This window comes from Terrapene carolina, unplaced genomic scaffold (assembly GCF_002925995.2).
Source record: "Terrapene carolina triunguis isolate 2854851 unplaced genomic scaffold, T_m_triunguis-2.0 Scaffold147, whole genome shotgun sequence".
Classification (NCBI taxonomy): Eukaryota; Metazoa; Chordata; order Testudines; family Emydidae; genus Terrapene; species Terrapene triunguis.
This window is the reverse complement of record NW_020664498.1, coordinates 7,861,943-7,871,363: the sequence shown is the minus strand read 5'-3', so window position 1 is coordinate 7,871,363 and position 9,421 is coordinate 7,861,943. Positions and strand designations below refer to the sequence as shown.

At 48.9% G+C, this 9,421-nt stretch overlaps 1 non-coding gene across 1 annotated transcript in view; it reads right to left on the bottom strand.

Moving 5' to 3' along the window:
* Positions 1-7,634: 7,634 nt before the first annotated feature.
* LOC113406880 overlaps positions 7,635-9,421 on the bottom strand; it is an 11,075-nt gene continuing 9,288 nt past the window's right edge. Inside the window, exons 3-4 of the transcript XR_003899848.1 lie at positions 7,810-7,913; positions 7,635-7,718 (exon numbers count right to left, since the gene is read on the bottom strand). This is a non-coding gene — a transcript (uncharacterized LOC113406880). The remainder of the gene's footprint in view (positions 7,719-7,809; positions 7,914-9,421) is intronic.

The following is a 9,421-nucleotide window of genomic DNA, read 5'->3' as shown; positions in this document are numbered from 1 at the left end:
TTTCTCTGGCCACTGCCAAAGATGATATGGAGCCACAGTAGAAGCCTTGTGACTCTCTTGACAGATAGAACAGGATGTACCTCACTCTCAATATCAATATCCCTCTTTGGTCAGCACATGTAACTCTGGGCTAATCCTTTCATTTTAGCAATACCTGACACGTCCTTGCTTTGGAACGATTATGACACGTCCTTGCTTTGGAACAATGACCTGCGCTCCTCATAATACACACCCGTCTTGCACATTAAGTTCACTGTGTCACTTATAATCAGGTGTGAGCTCCTGAAGCACTTTGGTCTGGGACCATCCCCTTAGCACCACTTTTGTGAATACTGAATCTACACCAGTCCATGATTTTACCTGTAACACTGTCACTGAAAGTGTATTGAGACAGTCCATTAGTAACACTGTCTCTTCACTTTTGTCTTTTTCGTATGTCTCCGCTAAAGGCAAATGGCTTAAAGCAGCTGCATTTCCCAGCCTCTTCTCAGCTTTGTATGCAATGGCATATTCATAGGCTCTTAATGTCACTGCCCATCTTTGGATTCAGGGTGATGTCATTTGTGGCACAGCCTTCATCTCAGGAATCAATGAGATCAGGCGTTTGGGGTCAATGCAAACTGTTAACCTACGCCCATACATATATTTGTGAAACTTTTGCACCCCAAAATAACAGCTGATCCTTCTCTCTCTAACTGTGAATAAGTATGTTCAGCAGAAGACCGAGTCTGGGATACAAAGCCATCTGGTTTCTCTGGCCCATCTTCCATCCGGTGAGCTAAAATCACTCCAGGAGATGCATCACAAGTCAAAATCAGTTCTTTGTCAGACTGATAATGGATCAGGACTTCTGAGGACTGCAGCAATAGTTAGAATCCTGAAACACTTGTTCCTGAGCTGATTTCCAATACCATTTAACCCCATTTTTAAGTAACATATACAGAGATGTGATGGGATGGACTAGGCCCAGAGGCCCCCTGCTGGAGGCCTGAGGGTCCCGCCACACCTGTCCCAGGAAAGGAGCAGTGGAAGAGTCCTCCAAGCAGCCTAGAGTAGCTCCAGGGAGCAGCCAATCAGGGCCCAGGATGGCCATATAAAAAGGAGCTGAAGTGCCAGAGACAGTCAGTTCTTTGCTGGAGCCAGAGGAGTGCAGATGGTGCTCCTGGCTGGCCAAAAGGAACTGTAACACCATGGACAGCTCAGTGTGGGCAGGGACTTGGGGAACGAGGAAGAGCTCCTGGCTGACTACTGGGCCTGAACATAGAAGAGCCCTGAGATCAGAGTGAAGCTTTGGTGAAGATTGGGGCTGCGGGGAAGTGGCCCAGAGAACTGAAAGCAGTTTAGTTAAAGAGATACAGCGGCATGTGACTGCTATTCTTAGGGTCACTGGGATGGGATCTGGAGTAGTGGGTGGGCCTGGGTTTCCCCCCATAATTGCTGGGGAAGTGGCCTACAATTGGCCAGCAATAAGCCTCCAGAAGGGGTTCAGAATTACTTAGTGGCTGAGCTGGGGCCAGAAACGACCAGAGAGGGTGAAACCATTGCCTCCCAGGAGGAAGCCCTTGGTATGGCTCGATACCAGGGCGGGACTGGTTTAAAGACTGCAGACACACATGACCAGAAGGCTCGCCTGTGAGAGGTGGGTGCCAGGCTGTTACAGAAGGCATTAGAAGTTTTGATAAGTTTGGCAAAAACTTCCTGTAGTAGTTCAATAAGCCTTCAGCTCTGAAATATTCATAGGTGCTGGGGCATCCCAAATTGCTTTGACTTTATCTCTGACTGGGTGTAGCCCCTGGACATCCACTTTATAACACACAAATATCACTTCATGTGCCATGAGGGAACACTTACCCCCTTTTTAGGTGCACACCTGCTTCCTTTAGCCTGTTGAGCACATCTGCTAAACATTGTAAGTGTTCTGTGTCTGTGGTAGCTGTGATTAGTGTATCATCCAGATATACTGCCACACGTGGAACTCCCTGGTCAATCTATCCATGGTTCTTTGGCAAACAGCAGGGGCCGAGGACACATCAAAAGGTAACCAATTATATTTCAACAGTCCTTTGTGAGGATTTACACAGATGTACTGCTTGGACTCTTCTTCCAGGATGATCTGTTGGTAGGCATGGCTCATATATAATTTTGTGAACAATTGCCCTCCTGCTCAAACTGCAAACAGATCCTCCATTTTTGGAATTGGTTATTGTTCTAACTGTGAGACTCTACGTACAGTTAACTTATAGTCACTACATAGGCATATGGAGCCATCTGGCTTCAACACTGATACTAGTGGCACAGCCCGTTCAAAGAACTGCACAGGTTCAATAATACCAGTTGCCTGTAATCTTTTTAACTCAACTTCAACTTTTTGTTTCATGGCAAAGGGTACAGACCTGGGCTTGAAATTATGAGGCGGGACATTTTGGTTTATGTAGATTTTAGAAGTAGTGCTTTTCAAGTGCCCATTCATCTTTAAATACTTCCTATGGGTATTTAAAACAGTTTCCAGAACTAGATCATTTTCTGATTTTGAGTGATGCACTTTTTCTTTCCAGTTCAGTCAGCCAACCACCCTTTACTAAGCAAGTTAGGGCTAATGCCTGAACCACTGGCAAAGGTAGATACCTCTCTTAGCTCTGGTGGCTAACCTTCACCTTGATGGCTCTCAGCATCTTTACTACTTCTCTAGTGTAGATATTTAATTTTATCCTACATGTCTGCTATGATGGTGGTTCACTATCTTTCCACAATGTCTCATATGCTTCTTGGTTCATAATAGTCAGACTGCATCCTGTGTCGAGCTCCAATTGTACATTTTTTTTCATTTACAGTCAATCCAATATGAATGCTCTAGGAATATTTGCTTCCATTATTCTATAGGTAGTATAAGCTACTTCCTCCTCTTCTTTTTCACTATTTTCCTCCTTCAGTATATGGAAGGTACTATGGCTATGAGGCTGTTTTTTATTGTGGTTTTGGGATTCCGCTTTCTTGGGTTTGTTTCGACACTCTTCGAATGTGCAAAGTCAATCTGCAAAAGTGACATGTTTCATGTTTAAATCTGCAAACCATTAGGGTGTGTTTGCCTCCACAAAGATAACACTCTGCTAGCTGTTTCCCAGGCTGCCTTGCAATTCTGTACATAGTACCATGTGTTTCCTGCATGCTATTTCCATCTCCCCCAGCTCTTGTAGCTTGGGCTTGTAAATCCTGTACATTTTTATTTGCAGTCTCCATAGACTGGGCCAATTTCAGAGCTGTTTCAAATGCTAACTAGGGTTCAGACTGCAATCTCCTTTGCATTTCATCATTAATGGTGCAAATTAATTTGTCTCTTGCCATTTGTGTCAGAGTCGCACCATAATTACAACCTTGAGTGCTTCCTTGGTTCTGCCACAAATTCTCCTACTGCCTCCCTGGATTTCCTCCACCGATATTTAAACTAAAATTGTTCTACTAAATCGCCGGAGGTTGGGCTGAAGCAGATTTACGAGCTCATCAAAAGTTTTAGCTCCAGGCTTTTCAGGGGCTAACAGATTTCTCATTAAACTGTAAGTCTTGGCCCCTACACTGTCAGATATAATAGCTCTTGTCTTACCTGTAATATCATTAGCAGTGAAAAAACAAAATAATATGTTGCAGTTTTCGTCCAAGTTTGGTGTTGCGAATTAAATGGTGAAATAGAGAAAACAGCCACAACTTTTGGGACTGTGTTTGTAAGGGCGTAGGCCTTCCTTGCAGATAACTTCCCAGGCCTACTTCTTTCCCTTTTTTTGCTCTTGTGTGGTTGATTCCACTTCGTTGCCCTATGCTGTAGCGTAAAGCAGCAGTACTCCGTCTTGGAGCACGAACAGTCTTTTTATTCAGGCAACATGCATGTATCTTGGCAATAGTTCCACCCTTTCACGGTTCCAACAACGCACAACACAGCCCTGAAACAGCCCCATATTTCCTTGTCTAAATATCTGCCTCCTCCCCCTAGTGGCTGGTTTAATAGACACATTGAAACATCCAGCCTGTTAGTTCTATCCTGGCTTTGGATCAATTGCCACCCGTCCTCCACTCCACTGCTCTCATCCCTGTCTTGCTCTCCTTTGGCCTGGACAGCCCTAAGCACCCAGCACCCTGCTGTGAGCAGCCTGGCAAGATGGACGCAGCTCCTACGTGTCCCAGAGACTGGCCAGAGCAACCGTGGAGAGCAACCCAGCTGAGCAATTCCAGGCCCAGGGAGCATAGCCAAGGGCCAGCAAACACTAAGTGGGATGGGGGCCCGTCGTCTTCTCTCCTGCCCCATGGGCACGCTTGCCTTCCGCAGAAACAGGGTCAGGTTTTAGGCCAGTAGAATGGGAGAGTTGGGGGCAGCCAACTCCAAGGGTGCACTTGGAGAGATCTCTGTGCAAAGGCTTCCCCATGAAAACAGCAGAGAGAGAGCAAGAGAGGTTTGGGGAGGTGGGCTGGTCAAACCTGAGTTGGCTTGGGGAGTGCACCATGTCTCACTAAATATCTCTCTCTCTCACTCACACACACACACACACACACACACACACACACACACACACACATACTGTCTTCACTATATCCCCCCACATACACACTCACGCTGTCTTCACTACATCCCCCCCCAACACGCTGTCTTCATTACACCCCCCCCACTGTCTTTACTACATCACACACACACAGTCCTCACTACATTTCTCTCTCTCTCTCTCTCTCTCACACACACACACACACACACACACACACACACACAGTCTTCACTACATCTCACACGCTCACACACACACACACACTGTCTTCATTACATCTCTCTCTCTCTCACACACACACACACACACACACACACTGTCTTTACTGTAATAAATCATTGCCAGAATTTCTTGTCAAGCAAGTGACTGGTTCGGGCAGCTGACTTTGGGACCCTGATCCTTTGTATAGCCATGGCAGTCAGAACAGCTGTGAATAGGTTAATGCAAAGCCCTGTCCCAACTCCCCCCTGCATTGCATGGGGCGTTTGGGTGAGAAATGGCTCTGTCCAGCCCTGACTCGTTAAGGGTTGTCTGTCGCCAATATTGACCCAGCTCTGGATCTGTTGCTCAGCCACGGTCTCAGAGGCTCTTGCAAGGTATTTGCTCAGCTGGAGCTAGGCAGAGCAATTGCAAACCCAGATGGATCAAACCCCATGTGAGTATGTGTATGTGTGTATGTGTTTGTTCTTTCTCTCCATTAACACCTGCAGTGGGTTTAGAAGCACAGGGTCCCAGTGAGCCAAAGGCCACGGCCTAGAAGAGACCCAAAGGTGCTAACCCAACCCTCATGCCCTGCACAAGGACTTGTAGAAAAGCTCAGGGGCCCCAACCTGCTATCAGCCCAGCGGCAGCCCATTATGGGGCCTGGCCCCCTCACTCTGGGGTGAGTGAGCAGGAGAGCAGGCCCAGAGGGCAAAGGAAGAGACTTTCCCTCAAAGCGTCAGTTGGACCGGGACCATTCTGCTCGGACTCAGCCCTGAGGAGCCCTGGGGCGAATGGGATCTGCTCATCCCATCCCCACCCTGCCAAGCCCTTTGGTGCCAGCAGGGCCCACAGGCCGTAACCCTGCAGGACAGGGCTATTGGGCCAGTAGGAGCCAGCACTGAAAAGTGCCCCATTGGTTCTTGACGGCCCTTTGGCTCACAGGGTGTCATGTGACTTGACTAGAGGCCCCGGTGCCCTGAGGAGAGGGCTAGAGGGTGTGGGAGAGTTAGAATCATAGAATATTAGTGTTGGAAGAGACCTCAGGAGGTCATCTAGTCCAATCCCCTGCTCAAAGCAGGACCAACCCCAACTAAATCATCCCAGCCAGGGCTTTGTCAAGCTGGGCCTTAAAAACCTCTAAGGATGGAGATTCTACCACCTCCCTAGGTAACCCACAGCAAGGGGGGATGGTGAATGTGAGGGGTGCACTGTGTGTAGGGGCACACAGTGTGGGGGAAGAGGGTGGGTGTAGGGCACACAGAGTGGAGGGAAGGAGTCTGTGTGGGGTGCACAGTGGGGAGGAGGAGTGGGTGTGGGATGGAGCGGGGCTCTGTGTGGGGTGCACAGTGTGTGGGGGAGGGGTGGGTGGGAAGCGTGGGGGTGGGGTGCAATGTGTGGGGGAAGGTCCCTGTGGTTTGCAGGGCAATGATTCTTTCAGGGACACATGGGGTATGTCCACACTGCAGCAGGGGGAGCCTCCCGGCCTGGGCAGACAGACTCTTGCTGGCTGGGCCTGAGCCAGTGCACCAAAAATAGCCATGTGGCTCTGGTGCAGACCTGGGCTAGCTATCTGAGCTCAGACCCAGGGCACAGGGTGGGCTTCAGAGCCCAAGCAGCCGCCTGAGCCACAAAATCCAAGCTGCTATTTTTAGCTGCTAGCTTGAGCCGAGCTAGCACAAGCCTCTGTAACTGGGCTCACTCCCCCTGCAGTGTAGACATGGCCACGGTGCCCTGTGCCTGCCTCCCTTCCTGGATTCCCCTCTGGCTGAAGCGTGTGAAGCTGGGAGCAGGCCTGGCTCTAGCAGCTGTCCCTGCATTCTCACGAATGCCCTTCCTTTTCCCACCACTGTCTGCCCTGTGAGTGGGTGCACCTGCGGGTGATGAGGTCCCACCCTGGGGAGACAGTGGCCCCCTTTGCCCCACCCCCCACTGGAGGAGGCTTATTTATTAAGCCTTCCAGCTGAGGCTGGTGTCACTAAGGGTATGTCTATGCTGCAATTAGACCTGCGCGGCTGGTGCGTGCCAACTGACTCGGGCTGGGGGCTGTTTCATTGCAGTCTAGCCGTTTGGGCTCAGGCTGCAGCCCGGGTTCTGGGACCCTCCCACCTCACAGGGTCCCGGCAGCCCATGAGCCTGAGTCAGCTGGTATGGGCCAGCCCCGGGTGTCTAGTTGCAGTGTAGACATGTCCCAGAATCCCCAAGTTGGGGGGGGGCATTCTGTACACAGGGGCTGCCAGCTCGCTGTGGGTGCAAACTGATTCCAGGACTGCTGCAGTTCCAAGCTTTCAGCTGCTCTGAATCAGCATGTAGATACAGTTCAGCACAAACGAATAACAGCAGCAAGCCGCTCTCCAGAAGCAGCTCCTTGCCTAGGGCATTGCTACAGCAAACGCCTCTCCTAGCCCCACGCTGGGGTCACAGCTGGGTCACTGGGGGTGCCTGACACTTCACAGCCATGACACTCAGGGAAGGGCAGATTTCATAATGATGCTTGTCCTGCCAAGAGACCTCAGCCAGCCGACCATCTTCCTGCAGCACCTGCCGGTCCCAGCAACTGCCATTTGAGTGATAGCTCAGAGTAGAGCCTGACACAGCCTGAAGCCAGAGCCCTCTTATTATCCAAGACAAAGGGTCTGATAGGACAGGGAGGAGGAGAGGGGCTGGTACACCCCCGCCATCCTGGGAAGGAAAGGGCCAAGGGAACATACAGCCAAGGAGAGTGGGTAGAGGGGACACTCGGCACAATCCCCTCTTCCTTTATTACTGGTGAGTAGACAGGATCAAATCTCCTCCCCTAGCCATGGTAGAGATGGTCTCTGTCTTCTTCTGGGCCACTGACAGCTTCAGCATACAGTGCCGCTATCTGCACAGGGCCTTCCTCTTCCAGAGCAGTGTCTGGGGGGTGGTAGATGTGGTCTCGGTCTTCCTCCGGCACTGCTGCAGACTTGGCACCCAGCGGGGCTGGCGGGTCTCCAGCACTCCTGGGAGCTGCAAATGGAGGAGGCAGAGAGAGCGTTAGCTTTCTGGGCATGCTGAGGATGCCAGCGGGAGAAAGAGTGTCATCCCTCAGCTTGCTTACCTCTTCCGCCTTGTGCGTCACTAGACAACAGCCTCATTCCGGGATCAATATCCGCTGTTTGTTCTTCATCCTCGGGTGGCTCAATAGCTCTTATGCCCAGAATACTGGAAAAAAGAAATATTAATAATAATAGTTAGCTCTTATATAGCCCTTTCCAGCTGTGCTTTACAAAGGAGGTCAGCCTCATTGTACAGCTGGGGAAACTGAGGCACTGAGAAGGGAAGTGACTTGCCCAAGGTCACCCGATGGGTCAGTGGCAGAGCTCACAATAGAAGCCAAGTCTCCTGACTCTGAGAGTTTTGTAACCCTCCCCCCTTCCCCTCCCCAGTTTCTGCCAGGAAATCCCAAACCACATACATGGAATAATTAGCCTCATTAGTATTTCAAACATCTTCTTGCAGGAACATTTCACCAAAGATCCCCTTAGAAGAGGCCTGGTTCCTTCCCAAGACCTCTACACACTGGTGAGTCCCCCCACACATGACCAGAACAGTGCTGCCCCGTTAGGAACATGTCCCATCTCCTACCGGCCATGTGACATTCCCTCACTCTGTGACTGGACAGGAGTAAAGCTGGGTGTATTATTCATTGTGAACAATATTAGATGCACCAGAATTCACTCTGTTTTGTTTGCATAGTCACAGATTGTAGCACTAATAATTATTTGGCCTAATATGCTATTTGCTGTATCGCTTGGTTGGTAATTTTCGCGCAATTCATTCAATGCTATATTTTTATTCGCTATATGTGATTGGATACCTAAGTCACATGGCATTGTTCCTGCTCCTTGACTGGCTACCGAAACCTATTAAACAGGAGAATAAAGAGTAGCCAATAAGGAGTGTTAGGCCAAATAACTGTTAGTGCTACAACTGGTGAGTATTTCAGGATTCAAAAACATTTCCATGGAAACCCAGTGGTCATCTGAATTCTTGCAACTAAAGAACAAATAAACATGAATAATGTTTGTGAGTAGCAGAGACTTGGGATTTGGATTCATAAATTCATGAACTAGGATTTTCATGACTCAACCAGCTTAATTATAAACAGGGGAGAATTCAAAAGGCAAAATGATGACCAGAGGATTAATTCTGGGCCAGTACCAGATACACCAGCATGTTCATTCAAGCTGATTGTTCCTGTGATGCTTGTGAAGAACAAAAATGCCACAGAGAAAAATAAACAAACTCTTTTTTCCACATAATAAAATTACAAGTGTTAGCCACCTGTGAGGATGCAAACATCGTGACTGTTTGATCTGGAAGCAAATAATGAGATGAAATTCACTAGACAGTCATAAATCTTAACAATGACTGATATGGAGCCAATGGCTCAGTGGACAAGGGCACTGTGTCTGTTTAGGCCTTTGGTGAATTTGTCCCAGTAGCTCTGTTGTTACATACATTCTGATTTCTGAAGGACACCCCTTTAAAGAGGCCTCTACTCCACCTCTAATTTTGTGCTTGCATCAGATGGCACGTGCAAGTAACAGGATTTAGACCTTTTCCTACCTACTTGGCAAATACAGAGAGGGAGTGAAACCTACAGATATATCAAGTATCAGAGGGGTAGCCGTGTTAGTCTGAATCTGTAAAAAGCAACAGAGGGTCCT